The sequence below is a fragment of the Schistocerca nitens genome, chromosome 4 (genome assembly GCF_023898315.1).
Source record: "Schistocerca nitens isolate TAMUIC-IGC-003100 chromosome 4, iqSchNite1.1, whole genome shotgun sequence".
Classification (NCBI taxonomy): Eukaryota; Metazoa; Arthropoda; class Insecta; order Orthoptera; family Acrididae; genus Schistocerca; species Schistocerca nitens.
The window spans coordinates 83,972,423-83,984,763 of NC_064617.1; positions in this window are offsets into that span (position 1 = coordinate 83,972,423).

A 12,341-nucleotide genomic window follows, 5' to 3' on the forward strand; every position below is an offset into this window, starting at 1 on the left:
TCTAATCTCTCTCATTTTATCCTCATGGTCTCTTCGCGAGACATACGTAGGAGGGAGCAATATATTGCTTGACTCCTCGGTGAAGGTATGTTCTCTAAACCAACAAAAGCCCGTACCGAGCTACTGAGCGTCCCTCTTGCAGAGTCTTCCACTGGAGTTTATCTATCATCTCCGTAACGCTTTCGCGATTGCTAGATGATCCTGTAACGAAGCGCGCTTCTTCCAACACAGATTAATTTTAGCTTGCCTTTTTTGCAGCAATGACAACTTGTCATCAATATTTCTTCGAAATTTCAATAAAAACTGGTGAGATTCTTTTGTATCCAACATTAGACACAGCTGGATCATGGTCTGAAGCTGAGAATAACATATCTCCATTAAGGGACAGAAAGAGTTAATATTCCTTTTATTGTTCTTTTAGATACTGATCTCTGTGTTTGTTGAGGATGACAACGGTAAATTTGAAAATTATTTCACATTAAAATTTTCACTCAGTTAGTTAACATCAACGTTTTCTTAGCGAATTAAACTGTACAATTATATGTAACTACAGGGTGGTCCATTGATAGTGATTGGGCCAAATATCGAACGAAATAAGCATCAAACGAAAAAAACTACAAAGAACGAAACTCGTCTAGCTTGAAGGGGGAAACCAGATGGCGCTATGGTTGGCCCGCTAGATGGCGCTGCCATAGGTCAAACGGATATCAACTGCGTTTTTTAAAATAGGAACCCCCATTTTTATTACATATTCGTGTAGTATGCAAAGAAATATGAATGTTTTAGTTGGACTACTTTTTTCGCTTTGTTATAGATGGCGCTGTAATACTCGCAAACGTATAAGTACGTGGTATAACGTAACATTCCGCCAGTGCGGACGGTATTTGCTTCGTGATACATTACCCGTGTTAAAATGGACCGTTTACCAATTGCGGAAAAGGCCAATATCGTGTTGATGTATGGCTATTGTGATCAAAATGCCCAACGGGTGTGTGCTATGTATGCTGCTCGGTATCCTGGACGACATCATCCAAGCGTCTGGACCGTTCGCCGGATAGTTACGTTATGTAACGAAACAGGTTCAAATGGCTCTGAGCACTATGGGACTTAACATCTGAGGTCATCAGTCCCCTAGAACTTAGAACTACTTAAACCTAACTAACCTAAGGACATCACACACATCCATACCCGAGGCAGGATTCGAACCTGCGACCGTAGCGGTCGCGCGGTTCCAGACTGAAGCGCCTAGAACCGCTCGACCATACTGGCCGGCAACGAAACAGGAACTGTTCAGCCACATGTGAAACGTCAACCACGACCTGCAACAAATGATGATGCCCAGGTATGTGTTTTAGCTGTTGTCGTGGCTAATCCGCAGTTCAGTAGCAGACAAATTGCGCGAGAATCGGGAATATCAAAAACGTCGGTGTTGAGAATGCTACATCAACTTCGATTGCACCCGTACCATATTTCTACGCATCAGGAATTTCATGGCGAAGACTTTGAACGTCGTGTACAGTTCTGCCACTGGGCACAAGAGAAATTACGGGACGATGACAGATTTTTTGCACGCGTTCTATTTAGCGACGAAGCGTCATTCACCAACAGCGGTAACGTGAACCGGCATAATATGCACTATTGGGCAACGGAAAATCCATGATGGCTGCGACCTTGGCGAGCTAATGTATGGTGCGGCATTATGGGAGGAAGGATAATTGGCCCCCATTTTATCGATGGCAATCTAAATGGTGCAGTGTACGCTGATTTCCTAAGTAATGTTCTACCGATGTTACTACAAGATGTTTCACTGCATGACAGAATGGCGATGTACCTCCAACATGATGGATGTCCGGCACATAGCTCGCTTGTTGTTGAAGCGGTATTGTATAGCATATTTCATGACAGGTGGATTGGTCGTCGAAGCACCATACCATGGCCCGCACGTTCACCGGATCTGACGTCCCCGGATTTCTTTCTGAGGGGAAAGTTGGGGGATATTTGCTATCGTGATCCACCGACAATGCCTGACAACATGCGTCAGCGCATTGTCAATGCCTGTGCGAACATTACGGAAGGCGAACTACTCGCTGTTGAGAGGAATGTCGTTACACCCACTGCCAAATGCATTGAGGTTGACGGACATAATTTTGAACATTTATTGCATTAATGTGGTATTTACAGGTAATCACACTGTAACAGCATGCGTTCTCAGAAATGATAAGTTCACAAAGGTACATGTATCACATTGGAACAACCGAAATAAAATGTTCAAACGTACCTACGTTCTGTATTTTAATTTAAAAAACGTACCTGTTACCAACTGTCCGTCTAAATTGTGAGTCATATGTTTGTGGCTATTACAGCGCCATCTATCACAAAGCGAAAAAAGTGGTCCAACTAAAACATTCGTATTTCTTAACGTACTACACGAATATGTAATAAAAAATGGGGGGCCAACCATAGCGCCATCTGGTTTCCCCCTTCAGGCCAGACAAGTTTCGTTCTTTGTAGTTTTTTACTTTGACGCTTATTTCGTGAGATATTTGGCCCGGTCACGATCAATGGACCACCATGTATAAATGTTATTACTGGAGGGATCAGCTTTCATTTGTTGACAGAACTGCAGTAGCATCATGAAATTTATTCCACATTTGTTAACACCCTCCATCAATGACGAACCAGCTATTACTTCTTCTGTCTTTTGGTGTTGTGCCTCTTATTGCCTGTTTTTGTAATTACTCATGCTACTTTCACAAGGAAAATCAGGTTGTTATGCTACAACAAATCGCAGCAACTTGTGACAAATGACCCATACGTCATCATTTTATATTCAGCTACAGATAATCATTGTCCCATAATTAGCAAAATATTACATGCTTGCAGGTTGTTCCATTCATAGACATCATAAAATCTAGTTTTTCTGTCGACTGAGGAAGGTGTGACTTGTTCTAGCAAGTTGTGACTTGTTCGAACAAGTAAAAGTGAATAGTCTGAAAGATGGGTCTAATCAAGACAACATTTATGAGTTGGAGAGGGCAGTCAGTTACTGAAGGAAACTGTATTCCTTTCATTCCCTCTGTGATATACTAAAATGTTGTTTTCTCGTTACAGAAACAGTAACACAGAGATAGATGATATATGAATCAGAGAGATAAAATATACTAATTATGATTATCATAAGGCAAATGCAGGTATAGTGCATACAATTTTTTCGTGTATGTGGAGACACAAGCAGTACTAACTTGTCTCAAAACTTCATCCGCTTGTTCCAGTGCTGTATCAAATTGTCCCACAAGAATAACAACTTGCCGTAAAAGTGTATTAACATGCCCCCAAAAAGAGTAGCAATTTGTCCCACAACTGTTACAACCTGCACCTCAAATTGTATCAACTTGCCTCATGAAACTGAATCATCTTACCTTGCAATTTTAAAACTTTTCCTGTGACTGTAACAATTTGCCTTGCAACTGTAACAAATTATCCCCTGAAACTGTAACACTTGCCTTGCAACTGTAACTATACACCCCACGACTGTAACACTTACCCTACAACTGTAACAGCTTGCTACCTGAGACTGTAACATCTTACTAAACAACTGTAATAACTAGCCCCTAGTGTAACAACATGTCCAACAACAGTATCAGCTTGCTCCACAATTGTGACAACTTGCCCCTGACACTGTAACTACTTGCCCCCAATTGTAACAACTTGTCCCACAACTACAACAACGAGCCCTCTGCAACTGTAACAATTTGCTCCACAACTGTAGCAATTGGCCCAACAACTATAACGTCTTCCTCCACAATTATAACAACTAGTTGCACGTGAAGATCACATACACACACACTAATGACATTGAATTGAAATATCCCTAAAAGCATTCTGAAGCATGAAGGCATTCTGGTTTAATGAGAATGTTGTAGTGCTGGAGTTCTGCAGCTGTGGAAATAGATTTTTTGTTATATATGTCTTTTTAAATTGAATAGCTACATCCATTTTCCTAGCCGTTGCTAAGTTAGCTTCTTTGTCCAATGCATTTAGTTGTATTGTTACACCAAGATATTTAAATTTTTTAACCTTTTTTATTGTTCCGTAATCAATTTCCATGTATTTCTGTACCTTCTTCCCACTTGTCATATAGTTTGTCATATAGTTTTTTTAAAAAAAGATATACATAGGCCTGCTTTTGAATCTGTCTATTGTAGAAAGTTTATCTACACTTTAGCATCTTCTATAGATTTAGCTAAGACGGCAATGTCGTCTGTAAAAGACAAACAGTCTCTGAAACTACACATCAGATCAAAAAAAGCTATAATTGCAGTTTGTATATCTCGGAGAGGGACATCCAACGATACCACACACTACCCCCCTACTCTGTGGGTGGATGGCGGGGGCCAACTTTGAAATCTTCAATATGATCCCCCATTTTTTATTGCAGATTAAGATTCTATGGCAAAATCTACATACGTTTTGTCTGAAGCATTTTCTTCGCTTCGCCACAGATGGCGACGTATTGGAGGAATAGAAAAGGGTACATAATCATAATCTACGAAATATTACTCAATGGCATGAGGAATCCTACCTTCATGCAGTGGGTTCCCTACAGGTCAGCCCAGATCACATTTATATAATTGCACAGTATCAGCAGTGCAGTATGAGTACACATTATTCTTCATTGCTTCCTCTATGTTGCCTTAATGATCTGTAACAGTACACACTCATGAAGATTAAACGTATACTGGGTCAGATTTACATTTGTGAGTCTACTCGGCAATTTTTGTGTTTATCATAAGCTAGTAGTATCCTCTAATATTGGGTACATTTGTTAGCAGTGATACTTACCTTTTTGGAGATTCTCTCAGCAATTAAGGTTATAAGTGGCTTACAAGTTAACAATGTGATATCGCATGTTTTTATTTATGGTTTGATTTCCTTTTCTCATCCGGAGCGGGTTACCTTCATTCCCAATTTCCTATCTGTAAATAACGTGTAAATAGTAAGGTATGCATTTTGCAGTTAGTGTATCTATTTTTATTATAGGATAGATAAATATTTCGTAATATTTCCTGTAGTTTGGGTTTAAAATTAGTTTATTTTTCTATATGCATGTCTTTTCGTAAGGGCTCTCTTCATAGTCTCTTTGTAGTATATATCACTAGAAAATAAATTTCTCACAAACACTTCCTTGTATGTTAGGTACTAATGTCACTATATACAGCGTCTAAATTGGATGAATTTTTCACATTTTATATATACATTTGAACTAAAATAATGCTTACATTCCATAAGCGCTCGTCGTACAAATTTCTTTAAGTCTTTTTGTGGGAATGAACCTCGTGTCTATAAAGAGTTTAAATATGCTAATAGATGATATCCTGGGTGTGGAATACCAAAGATCACATATGGATCTGAGTACAGTAACTGCCATTTACATTTTAACCTCTTTACTTTAGTTGATTTTTTATGTGTTCTAAGTAGCACTTCTTCTCTGATCTGATATTCAGATGTGAGTGGTAGCCTTTTATCACATAGTTCCTTCCTCTGTCTTGCATTTTACTTAAAGTTAACAGGTCGTGACGAACCTTTTCTTCTGGAGGAACTTCGTCAGGTGGTATTCGAGGTAGTGTTTAAACCACTCGTTCACTTCTGACTTACACAGCATCAGTTTTATTGGAGTAACTCCTATGAAAGAAGGTGGAAGATTATCTACAGTTTGCTCAAATTAAGCTAAGTATTATACCCATTTAGTCTGTTTTGTAGCAACATATGTCCTGATAAACATATTGGGTTTCTTGAAAATCCTTGCTACGAGATTTCCTTCCAGATAGAAATGAGAAATTAAAATGTACTTTATTTGTTTGCGTTTCAAGATGGTTATCCACTTGTCATTCGTAAAATTCGAGGCATTGTTTGTTAAGAAATCTGCTGGTTTACCAACTCTAGGCAACTGGTCTTTTGAGATACTTTTGATGGCAGTGGCTGATGTTATGTTCTTAGTAGTATACAGCCGAAGATATTTTGTGGAGAGATCATATAATGCAATCACATACTTCACATCTCCTCTAGTCTGGGGAAAAGATCGCATAGGATCTGAGGATACTAATTCTGAAGTATGTGTGGGATGTAATTCAATCACACAAGATTGATTCGAATGTTTAGCTTCCTGGTGAACAACACACGATTCCAAAACTTGCTGAGCTCGACGCTGCACATTAGGAAAGTAACAGTAGGCTACAATTTTGTTCATACACTTAGAAACTGCATAATGTCTCCAAGCCGGATGAGTATAATTAATGGAATCATTTACACACGTTTCAGGTAAGCATATGCACCACCAAGAGGATTTACGTTTGCTACGGTGAAACAATATTCCATTTTATAAGGTATACTATTTACGTAGTTCATTATCACTGTTTCCTTGAACTTTGTGCTGTATACCTTTTCATCGGGGATCAGCATCTTATAGTACACATCTTTAAATAACAGAAACAGAGGGTGCCATCATGTATAAGTAAAATGCGGAAGTCAGATGTTAGCTCAGTAAGCTCCACAAACTCATTAGGACTTCACGAAAGAGATGAAAGAGCGTCTGCAACAGTAGTATTCTGTACTCCACCTACACATGCAATTTCAAAAATAAATTGTTGAGGAAAAAGATACCATCGTGCTGGTCGTGCATGAAATAGCCTGCAAATGAAATGACAATGCTTGGACACAGAAATCTTTAGTGTGTCTACTTTACAGATAATACTGCAATTTTCTAAAAGCCCCAATAAGCGCTAACGCTTCCAACTCCGTCACTGAATACGAACGTTCACACTCCGTGAAAATTCCGCTCGCAAAACTTACCAGCGCCGACGATAGGTCTTCCGTCAACATCTCTCATCTGGAACCGTCTCTAAGCAGCTGTGTTTCTTACTTTTTGTTTATTTACTTCAAGGCTTTTTTTTCGTTCAGTTAAGCTTGGTAAGTGATGTCATAAACCTCTGCAAATACACTGAAGCGCCAAAGAAACAGGTATAGCCATGCGTATTCAAATACAGAGATATGTAAACAGGCAGAATAGGGCGCTGCGATCGGCAACGCCTATATAAGACAATAAGTGTCTGGCGCAGCAGTTCGATCGGTTACTGCTGCTACAGTGGTGTGAACGTAGTGTTATAGTCGGCGCACGGCGATGGGACACAGCATCTCCGACGTAGCGATGAAGTGGGGATTTTCCGGTACTATCATTTCACGAGTGTACCGTGAATATCAGTAATCCGGTAAAACATCAAATTCCGATATCACTGTGGCCGGGAAAATATCCTGCAAGAACGGGACCAACGACGACTGAAGAGAGTCGTTCAACGTGACAGAAGTGCAACTCTTCCGCAAATTGCAGCCGATTTCAATGCTGGGACATCAACAAGTGTCAGTGCGCGAACCATTCAACGAAGCATCATCGATGTGGGCTTTCGGAGCCGAAGGACTACTCGTGTGACCTTGATGACTGCACGACATAAAGCTTTATGCCTTGCCTGGGCCCTTCAACACTGACATTAGACTGTTGATGACTGGAAACATGTTGCCTGTTCGGACGACTATCGTTTCAAATTGTATCGAGCGGATGGACGTGTAAGGGTATGGAGACAGCCTCATGAATTCTTGGACACAGCATATCAGCAGGGGACAGTTCAAGCTGATGGAGGCTCTGTAATGGTGTGGGGCGTGTGCAGTTAGGGTGATGTGGGATCCCTGATACGTCTAGATACGACTCTGACAGGTGATACGTACGTAACCGTCGTGTCTGATAATCTTCATCCATTCATGTCTATTGTGCATTCCGACGGGCGTGGGCAGTTCCGGCAGGAGAATGCGACACCACCTCCAGAATTGCTACAGAGTGGTTCCAGGAACACTCTAGTCAGTTTAAACACTTACGATGGCCATCAAACTCCCCAGACATGAACATTATTGAGCAAATCCAGGATGCCTTGCAACGTGCTGTTCAGAAGAGATCTCCACCCCCTCGTACTCTTAGGGATTTATGGACAGCCCTGCAGGATTCTTGGTGTCAGTTCCCGCCTGCACTACTTCAGACGTTAGTCGAGTCCATGCCACGTCGTGTTCCGGTACTTCTGCGTGCTCGCGTGGGCAGTACGCGATATTAAGCAGGTGTACCAGTTTCTTTGGCTCATCAGTGTATACAGTCCTGTAGCAATCCACCATTCATTTATATGGTATTACGACCAAAGCACCGAAAAGAAAAATTGTTATCCATCGTGGCACATGCAGATTAACTCGATATTGATCATGAATTGTTATATCTGACTTTAAGTGGTAAAATGCGTCTTATTATAGACTTATAAACTTTAGATCTTTCGCACAACAATATTTTTTGACACACTCTATAGATCCCACACCGCAAAACGTCATGACACGTTGACTGGGAAAGCAGATCGACATTGTGCTTAGCGGTGGAAGCAGTAAACCTAACAATGAAACATTCGGGGGGGGGGGGGGGGGGGGAAGAAGAACACGCACGTGTTCCTTAAAAGGTGAAACATTAAATCATCTACGAAAACTTCACTAGAAAGCATTGCAACATGATAGATAAATATACTGTGAGTGGACGTACTGACTCAACTTAAAATTAGTAAGCAGGATGTAATATAGGATCAGCAAAAGAACACTAAATGATCTTGGTTGTCGCTGACCATAACACAAACGATTAGCTTCTGACTTTAGGTGTATTGAGGTTGTCCGACTGTATCACTTAGCGACCTACATTGTTAAGTGCAATTACATATCCACAAACTATTTTTAGGCAAGCTTTGTAACTGATGTAAAACAAACAACTGTTCGCAACATTGTAACGCAAGTCGTAATAAAGCGCGGAAGATCATAATGTAACAGAATATGTAAATATAAAGTACAGAAGATCATACTATAACAGAATACGTAAATAAAACTTTTTTCAGTTTTAAAAAGGTAAATTGTAGGTTAATAAGGTAGAATCACGACGAAGCTGTCATCAAAATGTTCACAGGCACAATACGTGTAAGACCTCGTACCGCATGATATATTCAGATCTGACCAGTGAGATGTTCCTAAACTCATAGTATTCAGTTTAAGATCGTCTACTGGCTGTATGATTACCGAGCTAACCCATGGAGCTCCTTATATTTACTAAAACATGCCTATCGTACACATAACATTGTATACATAAAGCAACTATACGTTGCATCTGTCTGAAAATGTGAGCAGAAACGTTATAACCCTTACCAACAACCAAGTTGTCTAATATAATTCCTCACCACTTCGAAGAAATTTACCATACTTACCACTCCTTCTTATGAAGCCTAAAATAATTTGGAAAAAAACATTTTAAGGGGAGCCGTTTCGAGAATCAGTCCAGTGTTGAGGTACAGATATGGTCTCGCTACATTATATTTATCAAAGCGAACGCGCTATTCTTTGGCTCTCCATAAACGTCTAGTCAGAAGGTGGAGAAGAGTGTTAAGTTTAGTCTCTCTGATTCTGTTCATAAACATACAATGCATTAATTGAATTTCAGCACTGTAAATATATTTAACCAGTACTGAAAGCGGCGTTATCAATTTCTCTCCAACAAAGTCGGCTTAATCTGTTAGTAAACATCTGTTGGATGTGAATATGATAAGCCGCAATAAATCCTTCAAAATGTTTGTAAACGTAATAGGGGCCACACCTGTCAGGCTCAGTTAAAAAAGGCTGCGTTAACATGGGAGTGCCTTCCGCCTGAACATCAATTTAACCTAGTGTGAGCTATAAGGCGTGTTTTTTTCTCATTAATTTCATATTTGATTAATTTTTATCCAGTTGGATCTCTCTGTTAATGACACAAGATGTTAGTACACGCAATACTTATTGAAAGAAGAAAAAAAACATAACAGATTAATAAAGTTTTGAACAACTATTGACCTGTTGTACAATGTTGAGATAAATTCAGGCATAGCTAACCGAGGAACAGGCTAATCACGGTACAAGGTAGAGTGCGTTGTAACGGCAGTTTATTCCCTGGTCAGTTATTCATGAGATAGAGTTGCCATCCAGTTAAATTGGCAACAGCAGTAGAGCACGAATGGATATTTTCGCTTCTGTCGTTTCATATTTATTTTATCATCATCTGCAGAAATAGCTTGTGTAACGTCAGCGATAAGCCTTCCAATCCGCAAAATGAATAGTTTTGAGTGTGTATTGAAGCGGGAACCTGGAAACAATGGAGAGGCTTCATCCCGTCGTAACCCTCCGTGCGTGGTTCACAACTCCACAATAGGCCACATCAGTCCACCCACCCCACCGCCGACCCACACCGAACCCAGGGTTATTGTGCGGTTCGGCCTCCCAGTGGACCACCATCCCCCCCCCCCCCCCCCCCACCCCAGCAACGTCTCATACCAGACCAGTGTACCCCAAATGGTTTGCATGGTAGAGCAATTTATGGTGTGCGCGCACGTGGAGACAGTGTTTGGGCAGCGATCGCCGACATAGTGTAACTGTGGAATAAGGGGAACAAGTCCGCATTCGCCGAGGTGGATGGAAAACCGCCTTAAAAACCATCCACACGCTGGCCGGCACACCGGACTTGACACTAATCCACCGAGCGGATTCGTGCCGGGGACCAGCACGCCTTCCCGCTCGGGAAGCAGCGTGTTAGATCGCGGGCTAGCCGGGCGTGCGGTGTTAACGGTACTTTGAGGCTGATCGATGCTGTAAATAACTTCAAGAGCGTAGAATACGAACGCTGATGCGGTCTCATGCAATGGGAAGATTAATGTAAAACATGTAACTAAGCTTGGAAGGTTCTTGAATGTATAACATAATGACCTGTTTTGAAATTAGTTAAAAGATCGAGTATTTATTGTTTGACCAGTAAGAGATCTTTCTAAATTTCCAAAAAATCGTGAGAAAAAATATGCAACTTCCAGCTCTCAAACAACCTCACATAGATCGACAGAGTGATTACAACAAATGATTTTTTGAAAGAAAGACACACATAAATATTATGCCCAGTAAGGGTAGCCTGGTAGTGCCTCCTGGTACCTGGAACAGTTGGGTGGTTTAAAATACACGATTTGATAAAGCTGTCAACAGAAGGACGCCATAATCAGTTCGATTCATATGCAACATTTCTAGGCAAGATAATGTTCCATCAAATGTAGCTGTATGGCAGATGAAGAATTGTCAGTAGCGCCGAAATATGGTAGCAGGTGTGAAATGCGGACTGCTTTGTGAAATATTTGATATTTTCAGTCTCCACCGAACTGTAACAACACAGACAATATGGAGATTGATGTGATTAACAATTCTGTGAGGTGTTACTGGCCCCGACTTGCTGTTGTGTTTACGTCTTAGAACCATTAATTCATTACAGTAGCGATGGTCGTTCTACAGAAAGTTTCTCTGCTGAATTGTTGAACACTATTTGTACATCAACTTTTGAAGTTCTTGGGTGTGTGATGTGTTGGTTATTAATAATTATATTAGGGGCATATATGAAGAATAAAATGCCAACATTTACAATGAACATCCATAGTCTTTTTTATATCGCAGGGGTAAAAATGTAACTATCATACAAATACACACTGGACGCTGTTGTTATTGCATCTCACCCTAAATATTTGAGAAGCGGTAACTATTTTATACATAATTTTGGCTTGTGCAGTTATCTCTAGCAGCTATTTGTAGTCTGGCAGGGAAGGAAAAGTTCAAAAAGGTTCAAATGGCTCTGAGCACTATGGGAATTAACTTCTGAGGTCATCAGTCCCCTAGAACTTAGAACTACTTAAACCAAACTAACCTAAGGACATCACACACATCCATGCCCGAGGCAGGATTCGAACCTGCGACCGTAGCGGTCGTGCGGTTCCAGCAGACTGAAGCGCCCAGAACGGCTCGGCCACTCTGGCCGGCGAAGGAAAAGTAACTGGAGATGTGACACCTTCACTATGTTCTCCCTTCTTTTCTACAATCTTATCGGCTTAACACGAATGATCCTTCGAATCATCTGTATTAAGTACAGAAATATTACCTTTTGATGACACTCGAAAGTTTGTACCGGATTTCCTGTATATCATGGACGTTCGCCTTGACCATCTCGGCTATCGATACACACACCTGCACCGATCCAGACCTGCATGTACCACACTGTTTATAGTCCTATTGCTCGCAACTTTTCTTGGATTCGCACAACAGGGCTAATGAATCAAACGAGTTCGTTGTTAGTAGTATTGTTGTCATTTTGCCCATTTAGGCTTGTTATACTTATTTTATAATGTCTCTTTCTTCAAACAGACATGCAGACATTTATCAAATGC